Here is a 24,349-nt window from a genome sequence, read left to right on the forward strand (position 1 = left end):
AAAGCATAGGTGCAAAAAGTGCTGTCCGTTGAGGAGATTTCGCTGAGGTGTTATTGGCAGGGAGAGTATATTTTTTTTACTTTCCTTCAGAAGTGAAAAAGGCAGGATTCTGAGAGAAACATAGTCCAAGACAGAAGTTGTAGGGGGTTGTATGAGCAAGGCATTTCAGAGATGTTTAAGTGCATTTATATGCAGTATGGATGAATGAGGAGAAAAAAAAGGGGGTTGAAGGCCTTCTGTCAAGCAGTTCTCCTTCCTTTCTTTCTCTTTCTTCTTTTTTTCCGCCTTCCTTTCACAGTCAATTTGCTGCAAGTTGGATCTTGAAAAGAATGTGCTGACATCTAGCAGTGTGACTAACCTGTTAGGGAGCTTTTCAATATTTATATACTGTAACCCTGATAAGACTGCCTTCTCCTGAATAAAGTCCTGCATCTCTCCTTGGGGACCTTTTAGAACATTTTTATAACTTAAATCTGCATTTATCTTTACATTTTTGTTTCTATTCAGTAGTCACTTTCTCTCAGTTTCTCCTTTTTGAGTGTTTGATATTTCATCCCCTTCACAGAGTTTCATCTGCCCAACTAGATTTAGCCTATTGTTCTCTTATATTTTAAATTTGAAGAAAATAACAAAATAGCTTCATCATGGTGGGGGAAGCCTCAGCGAAGTGGGTATGACTAGCAGTCACCTCCTCTTGGAGATAAACGAGGGAACAATTAAATGGCCTTTTGTTTACAAGCAGCTAAAACAATGGGAGCCACTGCCCCGCGTACAGGTCACACATAAAATAAGTCAGGGATTTGGACTATGTGGGTGGAAAAATTCACAGTTGGCTGAATTATAATATAGCAGTGCTGAGGAAGGAAGGAGAGTGGATTTGTTTGCAGCTGTGCAGAGAAGGGGTGGGAAGAAAAAGGTGAAGGGGCAGAAACAGAAATAGAACTAATAGAAAAGGGCCAGACAGCTAGAAAAGGCCTAAAAATATGGTTAAGAAAAAAGGAAACAAAGGCAGAAGTGAGGGAAGAACAATATGACCATGCCACGGCAAAAGAGAACTATCAAAGTTTTTTCTGTGCCTCAAGCCTTACTGTGTTAAGAAGTCAAGCTTATGAGTGTGTTCAAGTCTATAAACAGGGAAAAAATTGGCATCTTATTCCTTTTCTTCATTGGAGTTAAGCAAGATCCAGATCCACTCTGTTCTTTTCCGTGTATATCCTTGTGAATTGTTTGAGTGAGAGGAATTATCTTTTTCATGCCTTTATAGAGGGTGGATATCTGGGTTTCTGCCTACAGTGTAGTTCAGTAACTTGCAGAGACCTAGTGCAGGCGGACAGGTTAGGCTCTTTCCAACCCTGAGATGGCTCTGAAGGAAAACCAAGCATCAGCATTTACACGGTAAATTTCACATCCTGAGTAGGGCTGTCTGAGTTTGTCTGTTAATGATGGACATTGATTTACCTCAAACTACTTTAACAAAAGCAACTTTTTATTCATTAAAGACATAAAACTGGAGAGGACCTTCTTGGTCACCAAGGTCAATTCCTTACTTTCCCGTGTTGTTTCTTAATTAAAACCTTAAAAATCCTCATGACCTGCTAAACATGGTTGTCTGTGCTTGTTTGATGCACTAGTCTGACTGTGACACAATTTCTCTGCTTTGATGATTTGATACTGTTTGGTTTTGAATCTTGATAATTTTTCAGGCTTTATCAGTAAAACAAATGGAAGCATTACCTATTTAGTTCTCTCAATGAGTTTTCCAGAGGTGAACGGAAACAGAATCTTTTTATTTGGAGTCTAAATGTAATTTGCCATTTTATGTATATCACTTTTCATTCTTTTTCCCTTACATTTGATAGTTCATTTTTCTCCCTATTTTTATGTTAAGTGAGAAATTGCTCACTTTTGTCATTGGGAAAGTAACTATCTCTTAGTTTCTGACAATCAGTTGGTATTTAGTTTTAGCTGATATATACTGAATGCCTTTTGATATACTGGAATTTAAATTGCATTAGAAACAAAGACAGAAAAAAAAAAAAAAAAACCACAAGAAAAAATCCCCACCAACTTTCTAGCAAATTGTAGAGGAGAGTTCCAATATTGCATGACATCATTGACAACATATGAGAGTTACTTGTAGTCTTCTTTTAAGCCCTTAGCATTTGCTCTCAAAAAGCAAATATCAACCTAGAACATTGACCACTGAGCAAAGCTTCCTCTCCATCCTACCTTCAACTTGAGTTACTTGATTTTTCTCTGATATTTTTAATTGAGGTTTTCACTCCTCAAATAGGAAAAAAACTCTGCATTTTCCTACAACCTGCTTTCTTTCAGACTTTTTCTTTCAGTTTCCTGCTTTCCTCTTAACAGTATTGCTATGAGGGATGGAAAGTGAGGAAGAGTAAATATCAGAAAAGCACCAGTGGGAAGAAATAAAGGAAACTGGTTCATATCTTTGTTTATTTGTGTTTCAGCAACACCTCAGACATGTCACACTCTTCACAGCACATAGCTCAAAACCACAAGCAAGCCCCAAACCATTCTTTTAAACACTGAAGAGATACCAAAGGTGACGAATCATCACAGAATGCTCAAAACTAAAGAGCTGCAGCTTAACGTCAGTCTGGCTCATAGAGGAAGTATCACACATTGAGCACCAGCTCCGGACACTCTTTGGCTGGGGTTTTTAGGGCTAAGAGTGGACAGGTGTGAGGAAGAGCTCTTACAGGAGAGTTACTTCCTTTACATTTAAACAGCATGTATTAACAGCCTCCTCTGCGTAATGTGGAATTCATGTCTCAATCTCCTTTGAACCTTCAGGCAGCACTCGCAGTCCTCGATTGGTCATGGTCTCCTTCACAGGAGCAGGAGCGAAGGGCATGGAGAGTTCCCAGGAGCATGCTTTCTCTCCAAAGGAAGCATTTTCTGCGGCTAGGGCTCTGCAAGAAGCAGAAGCTGTGTTTCTATTTCACTACCTATTTGATCAGACACTAATTCATAGTGCATTCCGCCTCCCGCTCACCCCTTTATCCAGACCATGATAGATTTATTGGTCCAGGTCTTCATCTGGTGTAAATTGGCATTGCTGCATTGATTCCTGTGGGTCTATGTTAATTTATACCTGCTGAGGATCTGGTCCATTTTCCTGATGTTTGAACATCAATCCTTGCATCCCCTTTTCCCATCCGCAGGTTTTTTCAATCGTGCCTCTGAGAAGAAAACGCAAATGAGTTAAGGGGCTGTCACCAGCCTAGGGAAGAATTTGCTTTTCTTTCTTTGTGACTTGGGTCTCTCTTGTTAATTTCCATGGCAGGTCCCTCACAAGTTTCTCCAAAACTTGTTACCATGTCCTCCTGAGGATGTCAGCTCCTATTGCAGACTGAAAACATGAACAGGGGAAGTTATTAGCTATTCTCTTTACATACTGTCTTTCTTTATATGTGAATTATTAGAAGGATGAATACTGGTCATGAAAAGAAATAATGAGTTTTAGAAAGTGAAAATGAAACTAGCAAAAACAAAAGAAATCTGATCTTGGCAAAGGGGTCCACAGAGAAGAGGAACAAAGAGGTAGAAGATAAAAAAGAAAAATTGAGAACCTGAAAGGAAAAGAAAAGAAAGAAAGGGGGAAAAAAAAGAAGAAAGGAGAAGAAAAGGGAGGTTTGGACTGAGAAAGAGCAAACTAGCTCCTCAGCAGAATTGAAAGCATTCATGGTGTAGGCAGAAGGAAGAGAACTTATTGTCAGATCTTGAGAGACTTTTCTTTTCCCTCCCCTTTGACTGAATAATATTAATATCTGTCTTTACATCTCAATACTGGATGCTCTCTTTGCACATGTGAGTTTGATGGTTTCAGACTGGATATAGGACTATGCACTCAGAGGCAAAAGGCCACAGAAGCACAGAGTCCTATACCTACACAGAGTCCAGACAGCCCCCTTCCTTTCTTCCTGTCCCCTCCCCCCCACAAAAAACCTGCAGAGACTAGCTGTCAAAATTGTTTAACCATGAACCAGTGCTGTACATCAGGTGTGCATTTGCTGTGGCAGAACTGCTCCTGGTTGAGGAAGGAGCACAAGAGCAAAGAGAGCAAAGGAAGAATGAAGGGAAGGGAAAAACAAAACAAAACAAAACAAAACAAAAAATAACCTGCCAAGTGCTCTTGCCACTGTCTTTCTCGGTTTATAATTGATGAAGCCTTGTTATGGCTTTTCTTGGGAAAAAAATCTTTTCGATCACTCCTAATAGAATCATAGAATCACGCAGAGATATCTTTTTCTTTTTTTTTTTTCAACCTTTTCCTCCATTTTGCTGATAAAATAAAAAGCTGAAAGGAGTTAATAATTAATGTGAAGATTTTACCTATACTTATCCATCTGCTTTCAATAGTTTAAGTAATTGATTTACTCAGGTTGATCACATGCAGACTCCTCTTAATACATTGTGTTTCTAGTTTGCTTGGTTGATACCTGTCTGTCTGCTGTTTTAAGAAGTAGAGGTAGTTAGATTATCAATGCTGTAATGATGAGATTGTCACTCCAGTTCCCACTTTGACATATCTTCAGTATGGTCGTGACCATATGCATGACTCTCTTTGTTTAGAGATTCCTTTTGTCGAAAACCTCATGATACTTTGCTGCCTTCTAGGTAAGTGGTATGAAAATGGTCTAGGAGGGTACATTTACCACAGAGACATTCATTATGACTGCTTTATAGAACCAGCACTGATGATTGCTCTTCTGAACGATAGGTGTAACTAGATATTCCTCTGGCAGACTTTTTCTTTCTCCTCCTTTTCTGCAGTATTCAGAGAGGACACCTCTAACTTGTATCGTAGTATATGATTAATAACATTTGAGTCGTTAATGTGGAGACAAAATATGATAATGGAAGACTCTCCATGCAAACAGCAATTCAAACTGGGGGAGAAAAAAAAAGTTATAATTTTTGCATTAACTTTGGGTGTTATACTCCCTATCTTGAATTTTTACGGCTTTACTGACTATAGATTGTCGCTAAGGACGTTTCAAGCAGTAGAGCATGAGATTTCATGTTCTTCTTTACTTTAGGATGATAGAAGTTCCTCTTGGATGACTCTCCATGCGTAGCTATCTTTGTACAATCTTTGTCTACCTCTACTTAGTCTTCAACATAAAATATGTTATGTTATTAAACTGTAAATCAAAGACTATAAGTTTTTAAATCTTGGGAGATTTGCCTTGGAGAGATAGCAACACACTACATTTTCTCTAAATATATGAACCTTGAACCAAGCCTATGGAAATATGACCGAGTGGTATCAGAGACACTCAGAGGTAGTAGTACCGTTTCTTCCATGGTTGTGGTTCTCCACTACATCTTCATAGTCTTGCAGGGTAATTCAAAGAGGACATTCATGAATCTTGAGGAGGGGTTATTTTGCTTTTTTTTTTCTCTCCTCCTCATAAGCTAACAGATATTTCTAGTGTCTGAACACACTAATTTATGTAAATTTGTGTGACATCCTCTTGGGAGTCACTTACCTTGTATCACAAACAGTCTCCTCAGAGATGTGGATCTCAGCTGCAGTCCTATGAAGAAAAGGTAAGTGATCCTCTACTTTAGATGAATTGTGATCAACACACTCTATAATACAAAGAGAAAGAATCTCAGGACACCTGATACAAGCTGCATAGAATAATGAAATGTGGAATTGCAAAGTAGCTAATGTAAATGATAAAAAATACACTCTTAAGACTGTTTGATACCTGCCTTTGAAGGTTTCAAATGAATAGAGATAAAAGCTTGTTGCGAAAGTCTGCATTTCAGTATGACTGATTTTGAAAAATAGATATTTTATTATACTTTTCAGCAAAAATCCTCGGAATTGTTGTCTGTTGTACGTTATGGAAAAAGATCCATAAACCTGCAGTCTTTCTGCATGATCAGGAACTGAGCAAGTAAAATAGCTGGGGTTTTGGCAACCAAAAATCATTATTTTGTTAAAAAAAGAATCAGTGCTCTTTTTATAAGTATTGAACTTCTAAGTAACATTTTCAGAATTTCAATATTTTAGAAAAAATATTTTTGACAGAAAGGGATTTCTCTCCATTAAATACATCTTAATAACAATATTATGACTGAAGAAAAAGACAAAAAAGATTCTATCTCTTGTTGGGTTTATTTCAAATCATAGTAAACAAATTTGCATAACCATAAGATCAGTTTGGCAATCTCTTTTCCATAATAAGGCAATGACGGTCAGTCAATTGGAATTCCGACCTTTTGACTTTATGTTACCCTCTTCCATCCCCAAGTTAAATGATCTGTATGCAAAATCTATCATTGCATTTCAGAGCAAAGTGTACTGCACAAACAAGGATTATATTGATGGCTACATAGTTCTTCCTTGCCTTTGACAGGGCTATTTTCATTTCATTTTAATTATTACTGGAGAAGCCTTTCACTGGATGCTTTCATGAGATGTTGGCTCTTAGATTGCAAACAATGTATATTTTTTTCACGTTTGGTAGGAGCAGAGATCACCAAATGAGGCCAGCACTGACTTCTGACTTACTTCAAGATATATGAGAAGTTATTATGATGTGTCACTTACTTAATCATACTCAAGGGTGTTAATATTTTGTGACATGCCATGAATGATAAGGTGTTGTAACTCAGAAGTTATACTCTGTCACAACTGTCAAGCAGGACATGAAATCTAGTCCCATCAGTAAATTCAACTTATTTTTATATTTTTTTTTATAAATTACTGCTTAATTTAGCATCAATACTTCAAAATGCCATTGCTGCAGTATCCTGGGGAAGTATCGTGTTAATGGATCAGAAGTTAAGGGAATTTTGTTCAATTCCTTTACACATCACTTGTGAGTTTAACCCTGAATTTGAGTGTGTTGTTCTATGTACCAAAATCTTTTCCTTTGCCATTTGGAGGGAAAATCCATTCAGTAGGGCAAGAAAGGTCTGCTGCCATATACTCCTCCTCGAACCAATGGAGTACAGATTTCCTTGACACCAACTAAGTCAATGTGTTAGAAAAGTACACTCAAGTGCAATAATACTGGATCTCTGCAGATAAAGTAGAAGAGGTCTTTAAGATAAAATTGCTACAGAGAGGTATAAAGAAAATTATTATTCTTCCCCTCAGTACAAGAGCACAGAATGAAATTATTAGGCACTGGGGTAAATATCTATATTTTTTCCATAAGAATACACTAATCTTGTGTAACTCCTTGCCACAGAGTGTAATAGAAACCAAAAGTAAACAGTAGCTACAAAATAAATGTCTTCATTTCTAAAAAATACATTTGTTGATAATGCTAAAATGTTGATGAATATTATTATAAGTCCTAATAACCCGATTTAATTTCTACAGCATTTCAAGGCAACTTCAGACAATGCCAATGGCTGACCAAACCATTGGAGGCTAATCCAATAAGAGGAAGACAGAAGCTCCTTTTCCTCTAAAATCATCATATTTGCTAAAAGTTTTCACTACCTGGGAGAACTGAGGGTACATGACATACTAATGCTCTGCATTAAGAGATTATCAAAGTTTCTATGATCTCAGAGTCACGAGTATCTTTTGGATGTAAGTTCCTCAGTTCAGCTCATGACATTGGAAAATATCATTAAGTACATGCCAGTCTGTATGGAACAGAAATTATGAGGGAAAGAAATGGACTCCTCTGACCTATCCAGCATCCTTCCAATATCCACCTTAGTAAGACAGTATGTATAGTAAAAGTGCAAGAATATTTCAGGAAAAATGACTGGTTTATATAGTCAATTGTCACTGCCCAGATCAACGACTGCCGTTGAAAAAACAAATATTTTGAAACTGAACAGTCCTTAATCTCAGAAATAAAGGAGTTCAATAAAACAACCTGCACCTGTGACTGTGGAGAAGATCTTGACTCCTAAACTCAATAACTAAGTTTCAGATAGAGAGATAGGTTGTTATTAACGTACAAATTTGTATCTTAGAGTCATGGATTCAGTTTCGCTACCAAAACCAATAGGAAAATCTCCACAAATAACTCTGAGCGTCTAATCTGATCTTCTCTGTTGTTCCTCCATAAAGCAGAGATGGTCACAAATCCCAACGATCATGGATGCATATGCTAAAATTTGGCAGCGTTCAGATACAATAGCAATAAATTCCAGGGAAGATGTTCTGATGGAAATCTCTGTATAATTCTGAGCTACTAATGTCTGACTATTACCTTAGTGACTGAGTAAGGGGAGACCTGGCTTGAGTGTCGAAGTAATTGTGGCCAGGTAAGTTAAATTCCGCTCAGTTCAGCAAACCCTTTTCGGCTTGTTAGTGTGGACAATCTGATCAACCTACATAACAATTCTAGCACAAAGGAGCTTCTTTAAAGATGGAATGCTATTCTCACTTTTACATGTGGCTTTTAACCTTACTGTAGGTCAAACAGGAGTCCCAAGGCTGTATGTTTTCCCGAGGCGGTCAGGGCATTAGGATACAGTTCCACATTTTCTGATCTACACCCATCTCTCTTCCAAATACATAAAGAATAATAGAAGGAGGTCAGGGGCCAATTATTCTAATTAGTCACCAAGGTCAGAACAAGAAGTAATGGGATGAAGTTGCAACAAAGGGGAAATTTAAGTTAATGATTAAGACAAACTTTATAAGTATTAGGATAGCTAGAGCTATGGAACAAACTGCCAAGGGAGGTCACAGAACCACTTTTACTTAGAAGCTTTCAAGGGCGGACTTATAATCAGTCTAACAGTAATGGCTTAAAGAAAATGAATTCAGTCTTGCTGTGAAGCACAAGCACAAGATATGCCACCCACTAGGGTCCCTATTCCAGCCCTAATGATTCAGTGCTGAATCTATGGAAAAAAAATAATCCTCTGTTCTTATAGAAAAGAAGGCTGGGGAGAGAAAGGTGGTGATGTATATCTTGACTAATGCTCTGCTAATGTTCTCAGCATGTCAAACTGGGTGCCACTATACCTGAGAGGTTTAAAAGAATTTTAACAGTGATTTCACCCAATTCTTATCACTTTTATCCAAGCATCTCAGACCCTATTATGAGCTTTGTGAAACTCAATGAACCTATCAAGCTTCACAACAGGAGCATGTGCTCAGGTGACTGTTGTGACAAAGCAGTTGTATCACGAGACTTGAAGATTTATTTCAAAATTGTAATAAAGAGCTTAAAGCAGTGCCAAATTCAGGATGGAATTGAAAAGATTTAGTGCTTTTAAGCACTTATTTAGATAAGGGAAAATAAGTGCTACCTTTAAGGCAGATAGGCAATTAATAGTGCACCTGGTGGTCCTCTGGGTCATGTCCACAGAGAATTGGGCTTGGTGTAAAGTAGGTGTGGATGAATGCCTCATGGTCACTTTTCTAGTTGGTTAAATCCTGGGCCAGAAAAGGCATTGCTGGCAGTGTAACTTCTTCAGCTCTCTGGATAAGAGAAAACCTTTTTCCACAATGCAAGCCCTGGGAGTTCCTTGTGTTAATTCCTACATTGAGTCTAAAATCTATGTTTGAAGTAGGAAGAGAATAGCAAAACCATTTTAAGAACACCCAGAGACAGAAAATCTGTCACCATCTTTGGTAAATAGTTCCTGTGGTTAATCAGCTTACTGTTTAAATCTATGCTTTATTTTCAGTTTGAATTTCTGTAGCTTTAACAACCAGTCTTTGAACATTCTTACAACTTTGTCCGCAATGTTCTTTAGTAGAAACTTACAGACTAATCAAATCTCCACATGTATTTTACCTCTGCCAAGTAAAATCAAACGATATACTGAATTCATATGGGGACATGTAAGAAAAAATTATGTCTGAACCCTGATGTGAAAAGACTATATAAAGGGAATCTGGAAGAGCAGCAGTTATAGCCATGTTTAAAAACTGGGTCACTACCTCCTTGCATTATCCTTCTGTTTGTACAGTCAGCTTTAATTCTTTTTCTTCCCTGGATTTGTAATGGCACACTTCGTCCCAATTGTTTGCTTACACCCAGCTTACCAAGCAATCTAGAAAGCTCCAAGTCAGTAATCTATTTTGCTCATTATGTACTGCTATATCCAAATATATGTCATCTGAAAACACTCTCAGTAATGATTTTCTGTTTATTTTTTTTTCCCCAGGTCCTTGTTAAAACTATTTAATAATGATAGGTATGAACCATGACCTCTCTGGAATTCCACTGAAAGGAGTTTTTGAGGGCTGTCTGCTCATTTTATGTGGTATTTTGGGATCGAATACTCAGTATTTTTTTCATCTGTGCAAAGTAAGCTATATTAATTATTAAAACCAGCACTACCAACTCCCTCTTCTTCTTAGAGAACTATTCTACATCTTGTTGTAAGAATGCTCTTATAATCAGCCGACCCTTGGCCAGGACTTTGAAGTTTTCGTTTGCATACCATAGCATTAGTCTTTCTAAGCTATAATGACAGATGCATTACAAATTATTTTAGTCTACTTCACAATATCTAATCATAAAATCCAGCTCTTAATTTATTTTATATGGAGTGGGAAAAAAAGCTATGTGATAACTATTTTATACACTTTTCCAGCTTTCTTCAAATGCCTTTAGTTTTCCAGAACAAGTCAAGTGCAGGTGAGGATTATGAAAGGTGTTAAAGGGTGTCTTTATCCCAGCTATTTCATAGCAGCAGCAAAAAGCAGGGATGGACTATCCAGAAACAACAGTTCTGGTAAACATTGAAGGTAGCCCACACAAAGACGTGGTCTGGAAAATATAGACGATCCTTAGACCAAAAGAGGTAGAAATTACTTCCTTCCCTGTCACTGTAAAAGTTGTTATCTTCTTACAGTCAGTTCAATTACACAAAGAACATGCTGCAGCTCCAAGTCAAGAAAAGGAAAAAAAAAAAAAAAATCACATTAAAAAGATAGGTACAGCAACCTTTTGAACAGAACAATTATGTCAAACTTGAGAGACTGGACACCAATCAGCAATGTGACAATTGAATCCATTGCCGCAGACAAAATGCTGTAGTAAACGTTTGAGAGACAGGGCAGGGAGAGGGGAGGAGGAAAAGACAGAGGGAGATATTAAATTTGATCACATTAGGATTGATTTAAAGATTGTTTGGGAGCTACTTTCATTTTCATTTTAATATTATTAGGAGATAGCAGCATGTAACAGGCTTTGACACTGAATGCTATGCTTTGCATCGGTTGCAGAAGTTGCCTGGGGAAGCAGGGGGGAGTGGGGAGGAATTGATCAGGTTCTTTCTTTTTTCATATGGGAGGGAAAAAGTTGTGTGACATTTACAATGTCATCTGTCACCTGAACAATGGGCTGGAAGACAAGTTCCTACATTTCATACTTTATATCTTTTTTTAACCCATACACATCCATTTTTGTTGGCCTGAAGTTTCAGGGAACAGTTTACTTCTAATGATGAAAATTAATTCCTTCTGCTTATCCATCCACTCTTACCATTCATTTGTTTGTTCCTCAAGTGCATTGTTCTCTCTCCACCTCAAACCCATTGTCTACAGATTTTTCAATGAAAACATGGACTTCATACCTGGATTTTTACTAACCTATCACCCTCAAATATAATGTTGTCGATAGAAGTTAAAGAATTTTACAAATAATTCCAATGACAGGATTTGAGATTTATGATCTGTCTGGTGTTGAGGTTTTGATTTTCCTTTTGATAAGGAATCCGAGACAGAGGCATGCAGTGTATTGACTGGTGTTAAGTAGTGAAATAACAGTGAAACAGAGACTGCTGTATCCCAGTTCTGTGCTCTGCGTTGAAACATACCTATAAAAGATATCTAACGGTACTGTGGCTCAACTGTATGCCTTTAAGAAGGCTTCATTTAAATTCTTTTTTTTTTTCTCTCCAGTTGCTGATCTTTTGTCATCCATTTCATCCCACATCCCAGGACAGACTGTCCAGTGAGTCAGCATTAATGGCTTATCAGTTATATGCTGGAGGAGGAAAGGAAATGACTAAGGATGTTGGTAGATATCTGGGATGATTCTATCAGAACACAGTATTGCAGGAGAGCCTCAAACATCGGGGGACCAGCCCAGTTATGAGGCATGTGTGTCACTATGCAGTAATTCAGGTTCTCCAGTATGTTTTAATTTGCAGTTTTTCAAGTCTTTTTAATGCAGGGAGTTGTCAAACTGTCCCTGATGATTCACCTGGACATCAGCTTAGGCTTTACTGTTTGGATTGAGGAGGGAAAATTTCACCTCTTCCTCCATTTGGAGGCTACAGAGAGTAGAGAAGATTTGGATGCAACAGCCCTTTCTCTGACTTCTCTTCATGGTCAGAGAAATAGGGTTCATTCATGATCCCAATAGCTGGGAGAATGTATAGGACTGATGGACTCCTCAAAAATGTTGAAATGAGTACAGCTTAAGCAGCCGAAAGTTTCTGAAAGGCATTAATCTTCTCTCTTTTCCTCAAATATGGTATCTAGGATATCAGATACACTCACAACCCCTCACCAGAGCTTGTCTACACTGGTTTCTTGCTCTAAATGTGGAACAGCTTCTTCGATGATAACACTATACATGGCAAGCAGGATAAGAAATCAGTCAGTTTACGGATCGATGGTACATTGCCAGTCGTATCCCAGCCTGAGGGAACATGCATGTTTCTGTTAAAGTCAAACACCTTCCCAGAGGGAGCCTACATGTCTCGTTTTCTTGTGGAAATCATAGGTCTCATCAGTGCAGTAATTCAGTATGTCTCAAATATTTCAGATTAGACAGGACAGCTATAATCTTTTTCTTTTTCTTCTTTCCCAGAGGAGGGAAATTGCTTGATTTGCTAAGCTGCGGCTGTGGCTGTGTCTCTATATGTACTTATGCGAAGAAATTATTGAGGTAGAGTTAGGTTTTCCACTTGGCTTTGAAAGAGATTTGTGTGAAAGAGTTGGCCAGCCTAGAAAAATCGCATAATTTGAAGGAACTCACCGGTCAGACAAGGTGTGAATAGAGGGACCTTTTGTGTTATTATTGAAATGACTGGTGGATAGAAGGCTAATTTCTTATCTTAATTATTTCTGCATAACCTAAATGCCTGGGGATAACGGAGGACAGAACTCAAGACCCAGCTTACTGCTTTCAGTTGCTAATAAGATGTATTTTTCCTGGGTGGTTGGCATTGTTACCAGGTTGAATATTCTTATGTAGTTTTAGTCTTTCTCCCACTTACCTTGGCTTATCTAAGAATTGTTAAGTATTTATCAATCTGGTAAATATTTTCAAACCTCACCACCTTCACAGTGAAGAAGTTCTTCCTTATAGCTAATTTGAATCTACTATCTTTCAGTTTAAAGCGTTACTCATTGTCTTATCACTATTTGCCTTTGGAAGAAGTTCGTCTCCAGCTTTCTTGTAGAATCCTTTGGGTACTGGAGGGCAGCTAGAAGGTCTCCTGAAGCCTTCTCTTCTCTAGGCTGAACAACTCCAACTCTCTCAACCTGTCTTTAGAGGAGAGATGTTCCAACCCTCTGATCATCTTTGTGGTCCTCCTCTGGACTCGCTCCAACAGCTCCATATCCTTCTTATGTTGGGGGCCCCAGAAGTGAATGCAGTACTTCAGGAGAGGTCTCACAAGAGCAGAGTAGAGGGGCAGAATCACCACCCTTGACCTGCTGGCCACAATTCTTTTGATGCAGCCCAGAACACGGTTGGCTTTGTGGGCTGCAAGAGCACATTGCAACTTCATGTTGAGTTTCTCATCAACCAGCACCCCCAAGCCTTTCTCTTCGAGAATGCTCTCAGTCCATTCTCTCCCAGCCTGTATTTGTGCTTGGGATTGCCCTGATCCATGTGCAAGACCTTGCACTTGGCCTTGTTGAACTTTATGGGTTTGCACAGAGTAACTTCTCAAGACTGTCAAGGTCCCTATGATAGGTAGGATTTGCTTTGAAAGTGTCATTTGAAGAGAAAAGTATAGTTGGAGGCATTCAGCTCTAAAATAAAAGGGAGCTAAATTACAATGGAGCACAGCCTACTTTGATTGACTCCTGAATTAAACAGGTTTTCCTCATTCTGAATTTGGAACAACAGTGTCGATGCCTTATCTGCCTGCCTACAGCAAAGACTAAGACGTTTAAGTCCTGCTTATGTGGACCCCTGTCCTTAGAATTTTTCCAGGTAGTTGACGTGTTTATTCTTCTAAGCGCTGGAGGTTCTCAGTTTTCTTTGCCAAGCGTAAGACCTGGGATCATAGCTCTGGGCTGTGCTTCCACTGCAAAGGGCAGGCACCAAATCCTAATTCCACTGGATCAGTCAGGACAAACCATGTGTGCCCTGCTAGCTGTTGCACTAGTTTGCAATCTGTGACCTAGGTACCTTGAGTAATTGATTTTTAATTATAGTGTCTTTATAGCAGCTCTGTGATCAGTATTAAACTGAGTAAGTTGTAAGAATCATGCCCTGGACTTGAATGAGATCTAGTGTCTGTCTGAGCCACAATGAACTCTGATTCAAGCTTCATCAAAGCGGAAATAGTTAAACCAGGTTTATGCTCTTGTATCCCACACTGCAGTTTATCCATCTGACTTTTTTCTTACAAGAGTCAATCCTCTTTACGTTTACAGTTCAGATGACATCTTTCCCATCTGACGCTTTTGTTTCTGCACTGAATTATTACCTTACAATAGAGCAGAATTAGCTAAGACTCTCTCCGTCAAAGCTCATTATAATTGTGTTACAAACCTTATCTGCAGACACATCCAAGCAAATGTAATCATTTATGCTTATAACATTCTGAATTTAAAACCACTATAAATAATTATCCTAGTGCTAAATAACTAGAGCAAAGGCTGTTCAAGCTAAGTTTTTATAGCTCTGGGTCAAATCTGTTGTAGGTGTAAATTGAGGAATAGAGTAAGAATTACACTAGCTAAATAGTGGAGCCTACCTTGCCAGTGAGCCTGGTTCCTAAGAGCAGCCAAAAAAGCCTCAAGCCAGCTGTTCTGTCTGGTTTATCATGAACCACTGCCTTTGATCAGAAAAGAGGGGCTGAGATGTGCTGAGGTTTATTAACTGCAGGTGTAACATCCAAGTGTACTCTCCCCAGAGGAACTTCACAGTCTGTGGTGACACCAGTGGGATTACAGCAGCAATACATGTGGCCCACCACCTTTCAAGGCCATCATGTAAATACCAAATTTCATTTCCAGTAATGACACTGCAGATTTATTGCTAAAATGGGTTACCCACACGGGAGGACCAGGAGATGTTTATAGCTTCACATCTCTGTTTCTTTCCTATGTTTTTCATGCTCTTTTATCATGGCTACACTTTCCATTTGCTGCTTCTCCCTGTAGTACAAATCTCTTCCCTCAATTTACTCCCTTGAACCTCATTTTCTGCTATTTTAACTTCTACTCTTAGCACTATCTATGCTTCATCAATAAATCTCTCCTACTCATTTATCTTCCTGAGAATCTCAGTTCCTATTTCTATCACTTTTGCTCTCTACCAAGAAGTCCTTTTCTAGCTTGACATCCCAGCACACTTAATCACAACGTGGAATAGGCAGATACCTTCCTTCAGTGTGGTTGGCACAGCACAGAGAAAAATTTGTTGCCAACAATGGCAATGAATAAACCTTTCCAATGATCATTATCATGATGAAGTGATATATTTAACACATCCCAGAGGCTTTAACCCACTTCAGAGCATTATTAAGAAATTGGTGAAATTGGAGGTGGCACTTGGGTTGTAAGACTCAGGTTGTGTCTGCTCTAGAGGGAATTTTTTAGAAAAGTAAACAGCCAAACCTGCAGATTTCTACAAAGGACCAACCCTGCCTCCTTCCTTTTCCAGGTATTACTTCCTGTTCGGACCCATAGGGGACATGAAAAGACAGCTACAGATTGAATAGCTTCTGATGTAAACGTGTCATTATATTCAGTGCATTGTTTAGGTTTTCCTCTTATTTTAAATTATATGGCTACATTTAGCTCGAATCCAGAGTAGCTCCATTTTACACGCAGTCTGAAACTCACTATACACAGTTTTGCAAGAAAAAGGCAGCAAAATGCTGGCCTTTATATTTACACACTTATACAAAATATAACACTTATAGATCTGCATGAATTTGTGTATAAGCATAGCACTCTGGGCTGGAAAAGCTTGGCCTATAACATCCTGAAGTCCATCTAGGAAAAATATGTTCCATATCGACTTTTCAATCAAAAGCTCCAGGAGATTTTAGATGGTGATGCACCTTGTGCCCTCAACTGAATTTGTTCAGTATGTCACATTCAACCGTTTGTTGTACATGCCTGGAAACTGCTTAGGCATTTTCAATAAACACAATTAGTATTTATTAAAGACATTTCATTCACTAGTTGTAATATTTGCAAATAAATAGTGTGGTTTTGAGACAACACAGTGCAGTATTCTGTTAAACTGATATGATAGCTACCATGTGGAGTCTTAAACTTGTTTTCATTTGCTGGCAAAAGTAAAAAATTACTTGTTTACACAACCTGGAAGTCATAAGAAGGAGAGGAAACACACCTGGATCTTTAGTAATAAAAGGCAGTTTGTATACATAAGAAATTGATATTGCTGTAATATGCAGGATCACGTATGTTTTAAAAGGAGGATATTTTCTAACACAGCAAATATCAGCCGAGATCTGCATAAAAAGCCTTCCACATCCCTTTGGATCAATCCACCTTCGTCGCCTTTGTTTACCGGAGGCTGGATTGACCCGAAGCTGTGCGCAATAATTAGAGACATCTAGTGGCCGACCGAAAAATTGCAAATAAACACCCAACCGCACAGATATGTCGTTAAGTGCGCGAGAAACGTAAACACCTTCAGCTGCCTCGATGTTTTAAAGATTCCTTTCTGCTCGTCCTTTCAGGTAGGATATTAGGGATTTGTCTCGTTGAAAGAAACTTTCCCCCACTCACTGAACTACAGGTGATGCTTCAGAGCTCCCTTCCTATAATTCTCTCCTGCGAGGAAGTTTAGGGCTCCTCTTTTGCCTCCTTGCTCTATGCTTTGCTTAATATATTTCTTTCTAATCACTCACAATGCATTTCAGCAAACAAACAATAAAAAATAAAAAGGCTACACTGAAGCAATTGATGCTTATTTTCTCTGACCCTGAAAAAGCAGTGGAAGTTTCTCACTGTAGAGAAGTCATAGGGCTAAGATTACCCCCATAACAATAAAAATATCTTTGGTTTCCTGTTCGGTCTTATTTTGATTTCTATTACTTTGAAACTTCCCCGGCATGGATTAGATATAGGGAAGAAATTTTTTACACTGGGGGCAGTGAGGCACTGGAACAAGTTGTGTATGCCCCATCCCTGGAAGTGTTCAAGACCAGGCTGGATGAGGTGTTGAGCAACCTGGTGTAGAAGAGGGTGTCCCTGTCCATGGCAGAGGGGTTGGAACCAGATGTTCTCTGAGGTCCCTTCCAACCCAAACCATTCTATGATTCTCCAATTTTACTGCTGCTGAGAAGAACAAATAGAAACAGTGACACTTTTGTCTTCTTCTTCTTTTCTTCCTCCTCCCCACCTCCCTGCCCCCTCCCTCCAAAAAAAAAAAAAAAATTGTCCAACTTCTCTGTTCAGGCTTTATTGGGTTCTGAGTTTTTATTTGTTGTTTTGTTTATTGTTGTTGGGTTTGTTTGGGTTTTTTTTGTTATTAAGGATATCTGCTTATTAAAAACTAGGGTCTTGCCTACCCTTGGCAGGCTGGTTGTTGATATAAACCTTTAGACAATATATAATTAACCCTACATACTCTATTTGTCAGTTCTAATTCACACATTTCTTCCAGGAAATCAATTTGTGGGGTTTTGATCAGTTTTAGAGGTACTGTGCTTATGTCTGAAAATAACAAATGAACGTATCCAGTTTGTTCTTTTGCAAAAAAAATCAAGGAATTGTTTAGAAATGATCTTTAGGGGAATTTTCTCCTTCCTTCCTAAAGAATTCCTTTGCAATAGACCTGAAACAGGGAAAAAAGTGGTGACCCCTTTCCGCATGAGATACCCCTGCTTGCATAGAGGAAAAATAAGGACAAAGCTCCAGAGAAAGTAGCGCCCCAGGGAACAGAAACTCCTCGTGTGAAACAGCTGGCACAGGCACACCGTAAGTTTCAGTCTAGATAAATCCCCACTTTCCCTTAAAGCAAACAAACTCCAAAATCACTCAGAACAAACACACTCCAGTCCAAACCAAGTCAAGACAGCAAGCAAATACACTCCAGAAAACACCAGGCAATTAAACTCCTAAAGTCAGTTTAAACACAGGCACCGCAGATCAGCAAACACTCCCTTCCCCTTATGGAAAACAAACACAGGAGGCAGCCACGCCACTCTTGCTGGCGGACCTGGACCCAAATTCCCTGGAGGAAGAAGGGCTTTGTCTCCCTTGCTGTATTGCTCTCGATGTATCTGGCTTCCTGACTGGGAAAAGAAATATTGGTATAACTTCGCTAATTAGAGTTGTCTGTATGCTTTTCCTATTATTGCAATTGCTATTTTATTTGAGTAGGGAGTAGGAAGCAGCTTTGCAAAAAAAGGACCTGGGGTGATCCTGATTGACTGGTTGACCGTGAGACAAAACAATGTGCCCTTGCAGCAAAGAAAGCCAACAGCCTCCTGGGCTGCATTAGGCAGAGCATTGCCAGCAGGTTGGGGCAGCTGATCCTTCCTCTCTGCTCAGCACTGGTGAAACACTTTCGGAGTGCTCTGCTTCCCAATACACAAGAGACATGGATGCGTTGGAGAGAGTCTAATAAAAGACCATCAAGAGTGTCAAGGATCTGGAGAACTAGATGAACACAAACAAGCTGATGGAGATGAGTCTGTTCACCCTGGAGAGATGATGGCTGAAGGTATATTTTTTGGTGTGTCTTTGATTACGTCACAGGTGCTTATAAAAATATGGAGTTAGATTATTCTTGGAGGTGTCTAAAGAAAAAATGAGAGATAAGACAGAGTAGTTAAACATCACTCTCTCAGTTTCTTCATCAGGGTATAGCGCAGTATTCATCTTCACTTTCAGACTCTTTCCTTTCTCCATGCTGGATAACTGCCAAGCTAAATAGATGGGGAAGGCAAAGGCCAGGAGCAAAAGAGAGGCCCCAAATTAGGAAATGCAAAGTTAACAATGCAGGTTTCCTAAGTCTGCCTAGTGCCATTAAACTTTCTGAAGGAAAACATGTTGGGCTCAGACATCACTAGCAACATGAGAGCTTCTGTACTGGATGTAACAGGCTTCACTTTCTAGTAACATGTCATGCACAACAGTACCACTTATTTACAATGGAAGCTTCAGAAAATCTTGCATGAGCTAACTGAAATATTCCTGCTGTCCCATAAGAAGCGAAAGCATCTCTCACAAGCAGGCAGCACAGGTCTTCATTACACTTAACACATTAAAGTCCCAAACTTCTACTGAAGTTGCTAAAGCCCCTTATTTTTTTTCCAGAATGAGCACTGTAGGTCCGCCATTAAGGCTGAGGAAGAAACCTTGTGTTTTTATTTTCCTAATTCCTTTTCTCTGACCTTTTTACAGGCTTCTAAAAATCTCTGCTGTGACAGAACTCAGTTGAGTGAACATTCACAGAGCTTTTATACTAGGTTTAGTCCATACTTGTCTCAGCTAAAGCTATTTGTAGGAGTAATGTTGCTGATGTGAGTAAACATATAACAGGAGTTTTCATTTGCAGGACTGCTTCTAGAGACATTTCTTCATTATACTTTAGAAATTATACTCGAGCCAGAGGGCACAGGCTGTCTCTAAACTAGGAGAAAAGAAAGCATTTTAGCTATTATGCTCCTATAAAGGCCTTATAAATTTGAGCTAAGAAGTGTACCTGTTTATACAGCTTCCTGCCACCCCACCTTGTTGTCTGTAACTTCCAGCAGACAATCGTGTGGATAAAGCTACAGTGCATTCACGTCCCGATCCAACCAGACAAGGTGCTTCGCTATATTCAGCATTAAGCAGACTTTGCATGTAAGTTTTTTCCTTCAACATTGCAAAGCCCTGTTTTTAGCAGAAGAAAATTCACATGCTGAATTTTACACAAGAACAGAAGTATGTGTCTGGATGAGATCTTCCTTTACATCTCCTGGATAGTGTGGTGGTTCTGATGGTCCAGACAGCAAATACAGACATTCATGTTGTAACAGAAATAAGGTGTTTTCCTAAGAGTGAAACACCCACAGTGAACTTACTGGTTCCTTCTTGACCTTTATTCTTTTTAACAGACAAATTAATTTCTCCAACAAAAATAGCTAATAAACTTTTTAGTAGAAGTATTCCAGTATGGTTTATGCAAGAGCAAGCCTTTCATATTTGCCAGCTATGGAGAGAAAAATAGTAGAAATTGTGAGTTGCAGTTAGGATGCATGTTATTTCCTTAAGCAAATTCGGATGACTTGTGTATACTAATTATTCTCGGGTATCAGCCTGTTAACAGTGTTCTTTTACCTGCCATTTAAATTACTTAATGTGGAAGGTGCTGGTAAAAAAGCAATGGTAACTTAACAGTCCTTGCCTCAAAGAACAGACTGTAGGACCTCTAGGGCACCTCAGCTGTTCTGTATGATGAAATAAAAGTATAAGGCACCTCAAAGAGTGTTTTCACAAAGAAAAGTCAAGGGATGAGAAAGAAGGAAAAAAACCCACACTGAATACTGGGGTTTGTCAGAAAATCTTGGCCATATGTCAAGCTCAGACTCGTGATCAAGACTGCAGGTAGCTGCCTGCAATCATCTGGTATCTGGTAGCCAGGACCCTTCATCAGAGCAGTCTCATACATCTCTTCTTTGAATTAAATGCATGTGGCTCACTTCTTTTCAGGGAAGTGAGAGGTGTTTTGCCACACACTTCTCTTCTGATTTCTCACTGCCTATGGCATTCTCCAGGAGCCTCTCCGTTCCTGTAGCCTGACAAAGCACATCTGCCTGCCCTTTGGGCTGTGCTCGGTGGACTGTGAGGGTCCCCATGTGTGAGCCGTGCACATGGGGAGTGCAGGGAGAGCTGTGGTGCCTAAGGCAATACATGTATTGTGCAATTTGAATGAGAAACCGAGGCAATTCTGGGATAGAGACTAGATCCATAAACAACCATACGGACTAATGAAAGGTGAGCACCCCCGGTGAGCAGCACTAGCGCTGTGTCCTTTGCAGGAGACTGGGATGTAGGAGAGGCTGTCAGATATTTCCAACATTGCTTCAGGAGAGTGAAGGATCTGTCTTCCAAATGTCCTGGCTGTGTCTGTTGTGGAAGATGAGAGTACAAGTATGGGTGAATCTTCAGGTCAAAGAGGAAGATTCAGTGATTTTTTTGTCATTTGAAGACAGTCTTCCACCACTGGGTAACAGCACCAATGCTTCTCCATCCTGTCTGCACAAGTCGCTCTATTTTGGTGAAGCTAATTGGCTTTAATGTATAATGTATAAACTGCTGGTCCAGAGGCTGACATCGATGTCAGAATTTTCAATGATTTCAGGGATGTCTGGGGCAGAAACCAAGGCTCAATTCCCTCTTCCTTTCTTCAGTCTGTTTTAGGGACCAGTCTAGCATGCATTAAAGTCGATATCAGGCATTTCATTAATTTCAGTAAGAAGCAGTTTAAGCCTCACATGTTGCAAGAACATTAATTAGCATTGTATCCCAATGAAACAAGTGGGGATGGTTCGGTGTTATACTGAAAGGTTATTTGCATAGAAAACTTTCCCTTTGAGTGAAAATGTTCACTTGTATGTAACTTTCCTGGTTAATAAGAACTTTTGTGCAATGTAATGAAATTTAAAAATAAAAAAAAAAAACCCACACAGTAAATTAACTTACTTGTTCTCATGTTCCAAAAACTATTTTTTTTTCTTTTGAAAACTGCATGTTATTTGTATTTTTGGCTTAGGTGAAAGTAAGATGATATTTTATTACATGAAACATTTTTTACCAAAACCCAAAAGCATAAAGGAAAATGCCTTTATACAGTTTGGTTTAGAAGGGAATGCCTATGTCAGGAATTTAAGGGGAAAATCTGAACAAAATCCTGTGCTAATCAATAGTGGTTTTGATTAGCTTTAGCAGTGAGACAGATGTGTATGTTTTTTGGGTTTTTTTAATATGATTTGTTAATGAGCTGTGGTTTTTGTATTTACTGTCTGAGGGATTTTTTGCCTAACGTTTTACTCTTTTTTTTTCTACCCGATGTGTCTGTGGTCTGCAGTGGCAGTGACTTTCTTAGTTTGTCTGCAGTTGTGAGTGCTGTTACTGTAATATTTCCAAGTGACGTATCAGAACCCCACTGTGCTACATGATGAATAACTATTGACTCAAAATATGGCCCCTGAAATATGAGGCAGGAGATTATAGAGAGGGGAGTACAAAAAGAAAATTAAAAAAATACCCAAACCAAACCAAAGCAAAACCAAAACAAAACAAAACGGACAATGTACAGCATTAGTTTGCTGATATGGTAGACTGCAGTCTCATTTAGCTCTCACATCAATTCATTCCCAGGATTAAAAATACACTGTAAAGGACTAAGTTCTAGGAGAAATGCTACACAATGTTATAAAAGCAAATTGAAATTCTACTTTCAATGAACAAACATTGCGGTACATTTCACGGGCTCGGTTCCTGCACCAAGTGGGTTGGTGTGGCGCGAACAGAAGAACACCCATTTGTGCCTTGGTAGGATCTGGCTCTCAGGTGTTTCTATTATAACATACATGAACCTTGCGGCACGCTATTTAACTCAAACTCAGTGTTTGACAATCAGGGTTGTATTGCCAGTGAATCGCATAAGTTTGATTCTCAGTGAGTACAAATAGTTCAAGCACCACTACCATAGTGAGCTCTAAGATAGAATTGCACCAATCCATATCCAGCCTGACTTACCTTCCTTTGGCAAAGACTCTAGTTAACTCTCCATGCCAAATTCACGGGCTTGCTTTTCCCCTTCTTTTTCATTGTGATATTAAGGAGGATTCAGAGAAGAAGTTCTACCTTTGACTTACAAAACAAAATAACATCTTACAATGGGTTCTGTGCTGATGTCTTTTATGTCTTACTTGGGGGAAAAAAAAAGAAAGAAATTTTAAAAAGGAGTATTTCTGGGCCTCTTCTTGTTTCATTATTCTCTTTCCTTTCTTTTCTTTTGCTTTGAGTATCAGCCCAAACCAATGATAGTGTTTTGCTTCCAGGGGCCAGAAGGGTTAAATTCTTCCCACTTCTCCTGGTCTCTGTTGAAGCTGGAGTTACACTCATCAAGAATCTAGCATGGGGAGGGATGGATTTCTTAAGACAGCCTGAGGGCTCCAACAGCAGCCTTCGCTTTCAATCAATGTCGAGAGGCACGAGTGGAAATTCATTCAGTGAACAGTCGGAGGTCTTCGCCTGTCCATACAGCCGCCTGGCACACAATCCCAAGCACAAACTGGTGGCGTCTCAGCTGGAGACCTGACATTTTGCCGAACCACCGTTTGCTTGAGAACTGATAATTAAACACTCCTCCTCCTTTAAAGAAATAATAAACAAGTAGATAAAAAACTAAGTCAACTCTGCTGGTAACCTTGGAGGCTTCCTTTTGTCAAGGTCTCAATATATGCCAAAATGTATTCTGTTCAGGACCGGTCCTGGCCATACTATTGCCTTTTCTGTTACCTGAGTGCATTATTCTGACTGTTTTCATTTGACTTGCCTCTGGGATGCTGTGCTGCTCTGGCAGAGAGATCTGCGTGCTGGCAGAGTTCATGAACTCACGCTTGCAAGCTGATCTTTGCCCTGTGTGTTTCTAAATATTTTGGTGTGTATGTAACATGACAGAATGTGACTTTGCACTGAAAAGCCAAAAAGACACAAAGAGGAAGGAACGTCTCACATCCTCTCCTTCCTCTGCATCTCCCCCTCCTCCTATCCTGTCAAGTTTTATTATGCTCAGAAGGCAACCAGGTGAGTCATAATATTTAACCAATATTGGGGGAAGGGAGAGGTTTTAATTAATTTCATTACACATTAACAAAGTCCAGCTCATGACTCAGTGGAATTCTATACAGTCTTTTGCAGACAGATGGGAGCTTACCCTTTCTGTCCTCTGAGCTTCCTGGATGAGGTGGAGGTGCATTAACACAGCTTATTAGCTGTTCTGCAGTGCTGCTTAAAGTGTAATGCCACTGTAAATCAGCCAGGCAACCCATAGCTTGAAGTTGGCTTGGGCTTGGTCAACTCATATTGAAGACACTGGGTTTATTCATTTCTACCCACATTAGAAAGTAATTGATAATTGTAAACATATCCAGAGGTGTAACTTAAAGCATCAGAGAGACAGCCCTGGTGTCCTGT

This window comes from Tauraco erythrolophus, chromosome Z (genome assembly GCF_009769465.1).
Source record: "Tauraco erythrolophus isolate bTauEry1 chromosome Z, bTauEry1.pri, whole genome shotgun sequence".
Lineage (NCBI taxonomy): Eukaryota > Metazoa > Chordata > Aves > Musophagiformes > Musophagidae > Tauraco > Tauraco erythrolophus.